Genomic DNA, 13,067 nt, shown 5'->3' with positions numbered 1-13,067 from the left:
TATCAGCGATTTCTAGCCTAAAACATAAAGTGTAAAATTCAGCTGACCTTTATTCACGATCCGCTCGCTGCCTGCCCCATAAATTGTCTGTGAAAAAACCGCGTCTCTCTGGTCAGCCTAGGGTCCGAGATATGCCAAAAAACAATCGGCGCTATCAACAATAACCACAGATAAACAAACCGTGTTCCAACCAATCAGCGTCAGGGGGTTCGTGTTGTGGACTTTCCTACTGGTGCAGGGATGTGAGGGAGGCGGAGCGAAAGTCCACAACACCAAACCCCTGACGCTGATTGGTTGGAACAATGTTTGTTTTTGCTGTGGAAAGGTTGGTAGTGCCGATTGTTTTTTTGGCATATCTCGGACCCTAGGCTGACCAGAGAGACGCGGTTTTTTCACAGACAATTTATGGGGCAGGCAGCGAGCGGATCGTGATGAAAGATAAGCTGAATTTTACACTTTATGTTTCAGGCTAGAAATCGCTGATACAACCTTTAACATAAAGTATAGAAAATGAGTGCTGAAAGGAGAAATAGCTGTAACATCTAGATAAATATCTTTATTTTGAACGTTTGACTCAAATACGATAATTTTCTCCCAAATACGATAATTTTGAGCTTCTGGTACGATACTTGGACATTTCCAATCTGGCAACACTGGAGACAGTAGTTCATTGCAGCGGGAGGCTTGGACGGACGCTAAAGTTACTGCGCACCATTTTGTGTTCGGACTCTTGAAAGATCGCTTTGGATCAAGTGTTGTGCGTGAATTTATAAGTAAGTTTGGATCGTCAATCATATAATCGATGCGATACAAATCTGCCTTTGTAAACGAGTGATTATACTTGTGAGGTAACGATGTTTATTAGGTATCTGCGTGTTCTCATAGTAAGTGTGCCTATAGCCCTGTAGTTGTGTGTTTACATATCTATCTACATTATTAAGAGTGCTAAAGTTACATTTGTTGTTATTAAGACGAGTTATGTTCCTGTTTGATGCAACGTTCATTTATATTTCTCTATGTGTAACGATAAACAACTTTCTGCGCACATGCGTTCTCGTAGCCCAGACAGAGTAGCGCTACACAAGCCGCTGGGCTCTAATAAGGTGTCAAGTTACAACTGCGTGCTTGTAAGATGGAAATTACAGATCGCCTTGTAGCACATCTTGCTAATAATGTTTGTTTAAATCTTATTATATTTATTTATTGTGCTGTATTGTTGCCAATATTTTTGTTGTAACTTATTCTCACTATTATCATGTATACTATGTATATTCATGTTTGTTACTTTTTATTTTTAGAAAACCACAACCACAATCACAACTACACACAAACCAGTCTGTTGAGTGGTGACAATAAATGGGTTATTCCCGTGAATCATCTTTGTTCAGTCTCTAATCGGACAGTCTTTGGTGGGTCAGCTCCCTGAGCCGGTAAAATATTCTATGGTGAAAAGCTTCTAAAAGCAGAAACATTTTTTCATACATTGTATGGGTCAAAATGATTGATTTTTCTTTTATGCCAAAAATCATTAGGAAATTAAGTAAAGATCATGTTCCATTAAGATTTTTTGTAAAATTCCTACTATAAATTTATCAAAATGTAATTTTTGATTAGTAATATGCATTGTTAAGAACTGAATTTGGAGAACTTTAAAGGTGATTTTCTCAGTATTTTGATTTTTTGCACCCTCAGATTCCAGATTTTCCAATAGATGTATCTCGGCCAAATATCGTCCTATCCTAACAAACCAAATATCAATAGAAAGCTTATTTATTGAGCTTTCATATGATGTATACATCTCAGTTTTGTAAAATTTAACCTTATGACTGGTTTTGTGGTCCAGGGTAACATATATATTTCAACAAAATAAGAAAAATTTGGACTTCATCCTGTTCAAAAGTTTTCACCCCCCAGCTCATAATGCATTGTGTTTCCTTCTGGAGCATCAGTGAGTGTTTGAACCTTTTTTAATAGTTGTGTTCAAGTCTCTCAATTGTCCTCAGCTATTTTTTTGTCTTGTGGACTATATGTAAACATCTTTTATGTAAAATATCTTACTCGGGACAGTACCAAATAAAAAATATATAATTAAAAATATATAATTTTTTACATTTATTTACATCCCACACTTTTTTTTAGTTTGTAGGCCACTTTTTCCTGGAGACGCTTTTCTGGAGCGATGCAGCCGTCACTCCCCCAACCTTCTGTCAGGCCTGGCTGATCTCTGTCTTTGGCCATGTGGAGTGTGACGTGAGCCCTTGATCACTTGCTGCTTGCTAGAAAAGGACACCACGTTATGCGTGACTCTCTCTCTTGTGAAGAGGAACCAGACAGTGACTCAGTTTAGTAATATGATTGCAAGACATGTAACAGCATCCCACAGAGGAGTATTTAAAGTGAAAAGATGTGTAAAGAGATTGTAGAGATTGTCTCTTTACATCATCAGTGACATCACTATCACTATAGTGCTATACACGCTGCAGTGTGTGGTGGAGGAATCTGTCTGGTGCTTGCATTTTTGTCTTCACATGTCATATAGCCTTAAAGGGATAGTTCACCCAACAATGAAAATTCTGTCATTAATTACTCACCCTCATGTCATTCCAAATCTGTAAGACATTCGTTCATCTTCGGAACACAAATTAAGATATTTTTGATGAAATCGAATGATATTTTTCCGAGACCTTTCTGACCCTGCATAGACATCAACGCAACTTACACGTTCAAGGCTCAGTAGTCAGGACATTGTGAAAATAGTCCATTTGACAAACAACCGTAATATTATGAAGCTATAAGAATACTTTTTGTGCACAAAGAAAACAAGAATAACAACTTTATTGAAAGCTATTTAAATTTTTGTTTCATCTGACCATAAAACGTTCTTTGTCCAGATGAGCATTTGCAAAGGCCAAGCGGGCTTTTGTGTGCCTTATCTGGAGAAGTGGTGTCCTCCTTGGTCTGTGTCCGTGGTACCCAGCGGTGTGCAGTGTCCTTTGGACTGTCTGCCTTGAGATGTTGCCACCAGCAGAGCCCAGATTCATCAGGATGGCCTTGGTGGTGATCCTTTTTACATCTCTCACTATCATCCTGGCCAGCACAGGTGTCACTTTTGGCTTCCGACCACATCCTCTGAGATTTTTCACAGTGTGGAACGTCTTGTATTTTTTAATAATACTTTACACTGTAGCCACTGGAACTTCAAAACATTTAGATACGGTCTTATAGCCCTTTTCTGACCTGTGAGCAGCCACAATGCACAGCCGCAGGTCCTCAGTGAGCTCCTTTGTCTTAGCCATGACTGTCCACAAACCAACAGCAGAGAGCTTCTGTTTTTCACCTGTTGAGTTGATTAAAACAGCTGTTCCCAGTGAATCAGGGTAATTAAGATGCTTTAGAACAGCTTGGACTATTTGGAATGGTATAGAACTTTGGATTTTCCCATAGAATGTGACAGTTTGCAAAGGGTATGAATAATTTTGGACATGCCACTTTTTGTTCAAATGTAAATAAAAGCTGAGAAATATTTTTTTCCACAATGATGCCTCTTGTACATCGTCTTATTATTTTTTGGGAGAAAACTTGCTGGTTGAATAAAAGTAACTTTAGTCAGAATTTGCCAGGGGTATGAATAATTTGGTAACACTTTACAATACGTGTGCACACATGTGCATTAATTTATGTTTAATTAATGCACTGATAATCACAAGTTAATGAAGAACTAAACAATTTATTAATGATTACTACATCAGCAACTAATGAACATTCTATATGATTCATAGATTAAGTAATAAATAAATTGTTATTAATTAAGTGTGTCATAATGTATTAATTCCCTAATAACCAATTTTATTAACTAATAGTGTAAATTCATGTGTTAATTAGCAAAATGAGTTCAAGTCATGCATTTAAACTTCCAGTTGTCTGCTTTAATTAATCATAAGCTATAACTATATTACTTAACAATTAGTTAATATTTTTGTGCCCCAGTAAGTAAAGTCATAACATAATGATATCTTTGCAAATCATTAGCTAATGATTAATTAAAGCAGACAACTGGAAGTTTAAATGCATGGCTTCAACACATTAAGGTGCATAACTGACTAATTCTATATCATAACCACAATGACATATTACTTAACAATTAGCTAATAGTTTTGTGCCTCAATAAGTAAAGTCATAACATAATGATATCTCTGCAAATCATTAGCTAATGAGTAATTAAAGCAGACAACTGGAGGTTGAAGTACATAGCTTTGACCACTGTAGTAACTAACACATGAATTTGCACTATTAGTTGATAAAATAAGTTATTAGGGAATTAATACATTATGGCACAATTAACTAATAACAATGTATTGATTACTTAATCTATGAATCATATAGAATGTTCATTAGTTGCTGATGTAGTAATCATTAATAAATTGTTTAGTTCTTCATTAACTTGTGATTATCTGTGCATTAATTAAACATGAATTAATGCTTATTTGTGCACACGTATTGTAAAGTGTTACCAATAATTTTGGGCTTGACTGTATGTCCGGGTTGCTACAGACCCAAATATGTAATAATGATTGGCGAGACAGTCATGCATTTAAGGGTTAAACCTTTTCTGCTATTGTTTGGAGCTACGAGAGTCATGCTAACCATGCAGCCAAACCTTGACCTTGGCTCAAACAAACAGCTTTTGAAAGCACCACTGTGTTTACAATATTCATGGAAGCTGATCCTTGAATTGTTCTCTTTGCACATTCAAATTCCACACTTCACCTTTAAGAATAATAGTTCAGAGCAGTTTAGATTTTGTTTTTTCAACTTATAAATATATATTGATTACAATTCTCTGAGGGTTTTCACTTGATAAAGCGCATAACCCGGTTTCAATAGCATGAGCTCATGAGAAGAATGGATTTTTTTTTGGTTGTTTATAAAAAAAAACAGCATAGCTGTAGTGAGCAGGCGTGCGGCACACAAAATGGCAGTGACATTGAAGGGGATTGTGTGACAGAGGAGAAAATAAATCTGCAAATTGCATTTGTTTTCAATTCCCATATCCAGCCTTGCTTTAGCAGCTGGCTTCTCAAGATAAAACAACCAGTATTTGTACGTTTCAAAAAGCTTGTAATGCCCCTCTAGTAAACAAACCAAAGATTTTTGACGTGCCAAAACGCTTAACGCTCATGAAAGAGTTACTTCAATACTATGAATGCAGTGATCCCAGAGTAAAGCTCATAGCAAGTGATTGTTCAACACATATACAGAACACAGCAAAGGCCAAAAGTTAGAGACCACTAGTGAAAATAGTTCAGTTCTTATAATTTAATGTGATTTCTTGAAAATCACAATATTGGACTAATAATTTAAATTGAAAGTAGAAGATTAAAGTAGAAACGTTTCTATAAATGTCATAATATATAATAAAATGATTTATTAAATAATACACAATAATAAATATTTATTATAAAATCATTCAAATATGTAAATATCTGTGTGTATTTTACAACTTTTTTGTGGTCTTACAATTTTGCTCAGTCTATTCCATGGAAGCCCATTTCTGCCCCTGAATAAAAATAATAATAATTAAAAAAAAAAAAACGCAATTGTGAGTTTACAGATTTTTTTCTCAGACTTGTATGATACAAACCCATAATTCTGACTTTTTTCTCAGAATTGTGAGATATAAACTTGCAATTGCGAGGTATAAAATCAGAATTGTGAGATATAAACTCACAGTTCTGAGAAATAAAGTCAGAATTGCGTGATATAAACTTGCAATTCCGAGTTATAAAGAATTGCAAGACATATTTAATTCGAAACAAAGTCGGAATTGCATTTTGTAAACTTACAATTATGAGTTATAAAGTCAGAATTGTTAGATATAAACTCACAATTCTAAAAATATAGTCAGAATTGTGGGATATAAACTCGCAATTGACAGTTATAAAGAATTGCGAGACAAAGTTACAATTCTGAGAAATAAAGTAAAAAAATAAATAAAAGAATTGTGTGATAGAAACTTAGAATAGCGAGAAATAAAGTCAGAATTGCGGGATAAAAACTAGTTGTGAGATACAAACTCACAATTCTGACTTCTCAGAATTACGAGTTTATATATCTTCCAACTCTGAGAAAAAAAATGAATCGCTAGTTTTTATCTTGCAATTCTGACATTATTTCTCGCAATTGTAAGTTTCTATCACACAATTCTGAGAAAAAAGTCAGAATTGCACATTTATATCACACAATTCTTTTTTTTTTCTTTCTCAGAATTGCGAGATAAAAAGTTGCAGTAACCCTTTTTTATTTTTTATTCAGTGGTGGAAACAGGCATCCATACTATTCTATACTATGTGTAATGTGTATAGAGTAATAAAACAAAAACATATATGGTGTAAAGCCTATGTTGCACAACATCTAGAGCTGACTTTACAATAATTCAGATTGCTTGTTTATGGATTAGAGGAATACATGGAATCTCATTTCACTTTATAGGATTGTTATTGTTGCTCTTGCGTGTGTTGTCTGGGATTCATTTAGATAAAATCTCTCTCATCTGAAATTTTGCACCTGAGCCACTGAACCTTCCTCCAGTCAGCACTACCAGTATTATTCCACTCTGTTTTTTATTTGATGTGCTATTTTACTCCTGTGTGACGTTCCTAAGAGCAAACATAAAACACAGTTGAATATCTGAATGACATTACCCTTGACCGTACAGTCTCAGTCAAGAGAGGCATCTTATGAGATACCTTTATCATGTATTATCAACTTCATATTTCAAAACTGACTATTTATTTTCCTAGTGCCTAGTTTCCTAGTCTTATTGTAACCATTTATCGGTGCATGTTTTTTTCCAAAGAAAAAAATATATGTTGTTTGAAATAACTTTCCTTTTCACTTATGTCACATTGCTGCTATTGTTTAAAGTTAGCATGAAATTAAAATTGACAATTCACAAAAAATTATTTGAACTTATAGGAATGCTAAATTTCCCCAAATCATTTCTGATGAAGAAACAAACTCTGAATAGCCTGAAGATGAGCATATTTTAGCAAATGTTTGGATGAACTATTCCTTTAATGTGAATAATGTCAACAATGTACAGCGTGTATCTTCTTCTGCTGGTAAAAAGGCACTGCGCATCCGGGTTCTACAGTTGAGTCAAAAGTTTACATCCCCCTTTTAGAATCTCCAAAATGTTATTATTTTTGTAACTCGCAATTGTGAGTTTATATCATGCAATTCTGAGAAAAAAAGTCGGAATTGTGAGTTCATATCTTGCAATTCTGACTTTATAATTCGCAATTAAAATCTCACATCTCTGACATTTTTTTCAAAGAATTGCATCATACAAAGTCGCAATTCTGGCTTTTTTTAATCAGAATTGCGTCATAATATTCGCAATTGCGAGATATGAAGTCAGAATTGTGTGATATAAACTCACAATTGTGCGTCATAAAGTCTGTAATAGTTGCATATGAGTCCCTCAGTTGTCCTCAGTGTGAAAAGATGGATCTCAAAATTATATAGTCATTTTTCTGAAGAACAGCAGGCAGTTTAACTGTTCAGGACAAACAAGGGACTCATGAACAACTATCACTAAACAAAAAACACAGCTGTGGATCATTCAGGTAACAACACAGTATTAAGAATCAAGGGGGTGTAAACTTTTGAATGGGGTTGTTTTTATAAATTCTGAATATACAACATGCATTTTGTATGATCCCTCCTATTTTGGTAAAATAATTAACATTTTGCATATTCTGAAAGGGGGATGGAAACTTTTGATCTCAAATGTGAGTTGTATGTGTCTCGTAAACACAAGGTCGAAGACTGAAATGGAAGAGAAGAAATTGTTGGATAAAGTCGTACTTGTTGCTTCATAGGATTACAGTGGAACAACTGATGTCACATGGACTATTTTAACAATGTCCTTACTACATTTCTGGGCCTTGAACTTGTCCATTGCTGTCTATGCAGGGTCAGAAAGCTCTCAGATTTCATCGGAAATATCTTAATTTGTGTTCTGAAGACGAATGATGGTCTTACGTACGACATGAGGTTGAGTAATTAATGACAAAATTGTCATTTTTGGGTGAACTATCCTTAAAACAATGTCACATTACAGAAGTAAAATGGGTTCAAATCACATTGTCTTTTACATATTCTCTAACAAAATGAAAGGTTGTATTATATATTGAAAAAGAGGCACAGACATAGAACATAATGTTGAGTAATGTTTTATTAATCACGTTTTATTCCTCTGATTACCGTGGTTCTGACTGACAGTGCTATAATACTTGCAGGGCACATCTCGACTATAATGAGCAAACTGTCAGAGATACAGTGTCAGTGTCAATGCTTCAATTTGTTCCGTCCAAGATTTCCATACCGACTCTCTCTTTCTCCTTTCCTCATCTGTCCTTCACTTCCTATTACACCCTTCTCCCTCGCATCTCTCTTTCTCAGCGGAAATGGAGAAAAAAAACACAGAACAACTTGTCCGATTTTCTTTCTCCATTTCCTCGGTGCAGTCGTAGCATTTGCGAAGTCATTATTGTGTTTCATCTGGCGTGCTGCCTTTGCTCCTCTGCTCCACCGGACTGTGATTGAGCAGCCGAACCTCACCATCAGAGCCGGCCTTCTCTCCGCTCGCTCGCCAGGGTACAGCCCACTGCCACTCCGCCGGTAATTGAAAAGGAAATGAAATGTGATACCTGCTCTGCATGAGTCCACGGCCTCACCTGAGGGATCGTGCTGATGTGAGTTTCACTATTTTCAAGGAAAACAAGACAAGAGGTAGAATGATGGAAATGCTTTGGGGGATTTTGGTGTCGGATAAACAACAGCCAGATCACACCGTGTCCTAACCAGGCGTGACACGGTAAGTTTCCAGTGACAATTGATTTGGTCCACCTTGAAAGCAAAAACGAATACAATCGAAGTTGTATTAAAAATGTCCTGGTTCTTCCAAGCTTTATAATGGCAGTGAATGGCTGTTGAGATTTTGAAATCCTATAAAGTGCATCCATCCATCATAAAAAAGAAAAATTCAGAAAAAAGAAATGTGTTGTGATTGGTTAGCAGTCCCACTGCGCTGCAACTGGCGAACACTTTTAGACGGCGTTTCAGTCCTGCCACACCCCTTTCCAAAGCAGCAAGTTCCACGTACAACTGCGCAAGCTAGATTAAAGTGATTCTTACATTTTAAATATGCATATTTTTCTTACAAAAACACATCGAATCACTAAAGGAGGCTTTTACTGACCCCCCTGGAGCCATGTGAGGTAGGCCTACTTTTTATTATGGATCGACTTGTTTTGGACTGATGGAGAGAAACACTTGTCTATGCCGTTCTAAAGCTTGGGAGTGCCAGGATTATTTTTAATATAACTTCAATTGCATTTGTCTGAAAGAAGGAAGTCATATACACCTAGGATGCATGGAGGGTGAGTAAATAATACGCTACAGTAGTGTTGGTCCTATCGTCAACCTGTGAGATCACCGATACATAATATTATCATTTTTGTGCTAATTTAATTAGTTATTTACATGCCTGAAACCAGCACTCTAGTCAATGCTTGTGTTTACATCAGCTGTGGCTCCGCATGTGTTTTGACCCTCTATACCACACGTCAACGGCAAAGCTCTAGCACGGCTACAGGAGCAGTTTGCGGACACTTTAGTCAATGCTTGTGTTTATACGAGCCGCCCTGTGGCTTGCTGAAGCATCCCAGAAACGGCTTTCCATGCTACATCGCTAAAGTTAGGCGAATCTCCCACCTCATCCCTCCCCACCCGCCAACATTTCGAATTTCCGTAGGCGGGATTTATTTGCGTTGTGACACCATAGCATTTGGAAAACAAAAGAAAATCCCTTGAAAAGATTTGTAACTTTGTAGATGTTTTGTATGCCCAGACATACACACCACACACTGGCTAAAATTCAAAAAGTGAAAAAAGCATAATAGGATTCATTAAACTCACCATCACCCTGCTAGTTTGGGAAACATTGACGTAATATAATGTTTAATGCACTTCATGTTGTTAATTACAATGAATGGAACATATTTTCTTTCTCTTTGCATTTTTTACGTCATTATGGTACAAGTTAATCCAATTTAAATCAATATGATAAATGAGTTAAGTCAAAAGTAATCTAAAAGTAATCCCAAAGTAATCTGATTATATTACCTAAAATGTGTAATGTAACGGATTACATTACTGACTACAATTTTTGTCATGTAATCTGGAATCAGTAACGGATTACAATTTGTAAGTAATCTACCCAGCTCTGCATATCCTTACACTATACCTACGTTATCCGCTGGAATACCACTCTCTCGTGAGCGGATGTACAACACCCTGGTGAAAAAACCAGCATATGCTGGTTAGGTAGTTTTGATGCTGGGATGCTGGTTAGGTATGTTTTAGTCTCAGCCTCAGACGTCACACCCACGGAACGTTGGCTAAACGTCTGACGCATATGGTACACTTAACTGGAAACATTTCAAGAATGTCGAAGTCGTCATCTGATTAGTTGAATTTGATCAGATTTCCGAGAGACGCGAGTGTCGCGTTTATTTTCGCTCCGCCGGGAAACAAAGCGCAGACTATTAACTCTGCTTATGCAGACGCCATTGTTGTTATACACTTTTGTGACATTTGCGAACAAATGACTGACTTACTGCTTGTTCTCCCTCTTATTCTTTAACTTTGATGCTGGTTATTTCAATGACTGACTTGTTGCATGCCAGTCTGTTGTTGTGGGGACATTTCCACGCCCCGAAACGTGACGCTTAACGAAACGAACTGTGATTGGTTGTTTGTTGTTTGGTTGTCGATCAAACGGCCTTATGGGCGGGCCTTGGCCAATGAAAGCTGCAATGGATTCCAGACCTTCAGCCGTCAGTCTGAAGGTCTGGCTATGCGAGACTAGGTATGTTTTGATGCTGGTTTAAGCTGGTCCTTAGCTGGTCAAGGACCAGCATAAACCAGCAAAAGGACCAGCATAAACCATCTAAGGACCAGCTAAGGACCATCTTAAACCAGCATCAAAACCTACCTAACCAGCAACCCAGCATCAAAACCCATCTAACCAGCATATGCTGTTTACAACAGGGCAGTTAGCGGAAGCTAAAGATTATGGTTTATAAAGTTTTAAATATGGATATTATATATATATTTTAGTCAACATAGGCTCATTGGAAATACGTGCCTCTATACATTTCTGCAAAACTGAAAAAACATTCCTCTTCACGAATCGCTGCAGTTTCCAGTTAAAATAAACACTAGAGGCAGTAAAACTTTGACAACTTTTATTTCTTTTCACACAAAGTATGATTTACACACAGTTGATTAATAAAGCCAAATTTTCACAAAATTACTTGCAGAATATTTTATTATGGCTTCAAATACGGTTTGACAAAACAGCTCAAATCCGCATAAGGAAGTCGCAATAGCACGGCTGCATCAATGACCCTGTTGAAAAAACCAGCATATGCTGGTTAGGTATGTTTTGGTGCTGGGATGCTGGTTTTAGCTGGTTTATGCTGGTCCTTTGCTGGTAAATGCTGGTCCTTTGCTGGTTTTAGCTGGTTTATGCTGGTCCAGCTAAGGACCAGCATAAACCAGCTAAAACCAGCATCCCAGCACCAAAATATACCTAACCAGCATATGCTGTTTTTTCAACAGGGAAATGCGTTTTTATATCATTTTTGCATTTGTTAACATTATCGGGTATGTTTAGGGTTGGGTTTGGTGAAGGGGATATTTCCAACAGGATAGAGCATTAACTTTTAGCGATACTGCCGGATATTTGAATTCTGAACAGCCGCAATACGTACCTCAAGCAGCGTAATAAAAACATAGCAATATATGACTGTACCAACATAATAAAAATGTGCCACGGTCACGTAGCCTATTAAACGTGTTTTAGCACCACTCTCTGGACATTTCCATTTGAAACAGGTACGTAATTATAGTGTTGCAGAAATATAAAGGCACGTTACGTATTTCCAATGAGCCTGGGTTGATTTTAGGGACAGCTAATTTAAAGGCTGAGCAGCCAGCAGTGCTTGATTTTAGGACATTCAGGAAAATGAAACTGGATGATCTGGTATGCGACAGAGTTACATTGAAACGTATTCAGGAACACAAAGACTCCATAATCCAGACAAATGATTCCCTTGTGTTTTCGTCTCACAAAAATTGCCACTTACTAAATGAGACTATGGCATTTACAACAAAAAGCTCTCAGCCATTAAAGCAGATTTGACTTCACTAACGTATTGAGCAGACTCTGTGAATATCAAAGGTGAGAGTCTCTCCATATTATTTGAGTGCAGTTAGCCCACATCCTCCTAACCCCAGTCCAACGAGAGATAATTGAAGACATCCGTCTGTCACTGGACGAACCCACGCAGTGTCTCCACCTGCGATCTATATGTTCTTAGTTTGTCTCCTAATTTTTTCAGACACAATACGTACTTGAACCCGATTCCTCTTGCTATTAAAAGAGCACCCATCCCTGTTAGGAAGTTTAGGTGGTCATCACCAGACAAGGACATGTCAACCTAAGTAAATGTCAGACTTGTGTGTGCACATAAGGGATCCTGGCCATGTCTATATATCTCTAAATGCTCGTTTTCTCACTTTGCCGTGCTTTATCACTGACCTGCCTGTTTCACAAGGCTTCCTTTTCATATAGACAGATTTCCACAAAAACATGTCGTTGCTTGACTTCCACAGTTTAATAATGTGATGTCTATACTGTACCAAGTGACTGGGTAGCTTTTACACTCCTCTTGCAGCAACTCTCAAAACTTGTATCCGTGAGCTACCCTGAGCTAAAACTCGTCTAATAAATAATAGACCTACGGCCAAACCCATCTAAGCCTCAGGCAGAACACCCACACATGCTTCCCAGACTGTATTTCACACTGACATCATGACAACGCTGATTGACCATTTTTGCGAAGGCCGTTTTGCGTTCTACACTGTAGAAAACAATGAATTTTACATGTAAAAGACCTGTTAATAAGTAAAAATCTGTTAAAAATCTAGCCTCA

The sequence above is a fragment of the Garra rufa genome, chromosome 1, assembly GCF_049309525.1.
Source record: "Garra rufa chromosome 1, GarRuf1.0, whole genome shotgun sequence".
Classification (NCBI taxonomy): domain Eukaryota; kingdom Metazoa; phylum Chordata; class Actinopteri; order Cypriniformes; family Cyprinidae; genus Garra; species Garra rufa.
This window is presented reverse-complemented; position numbering follows the sequence as displayed.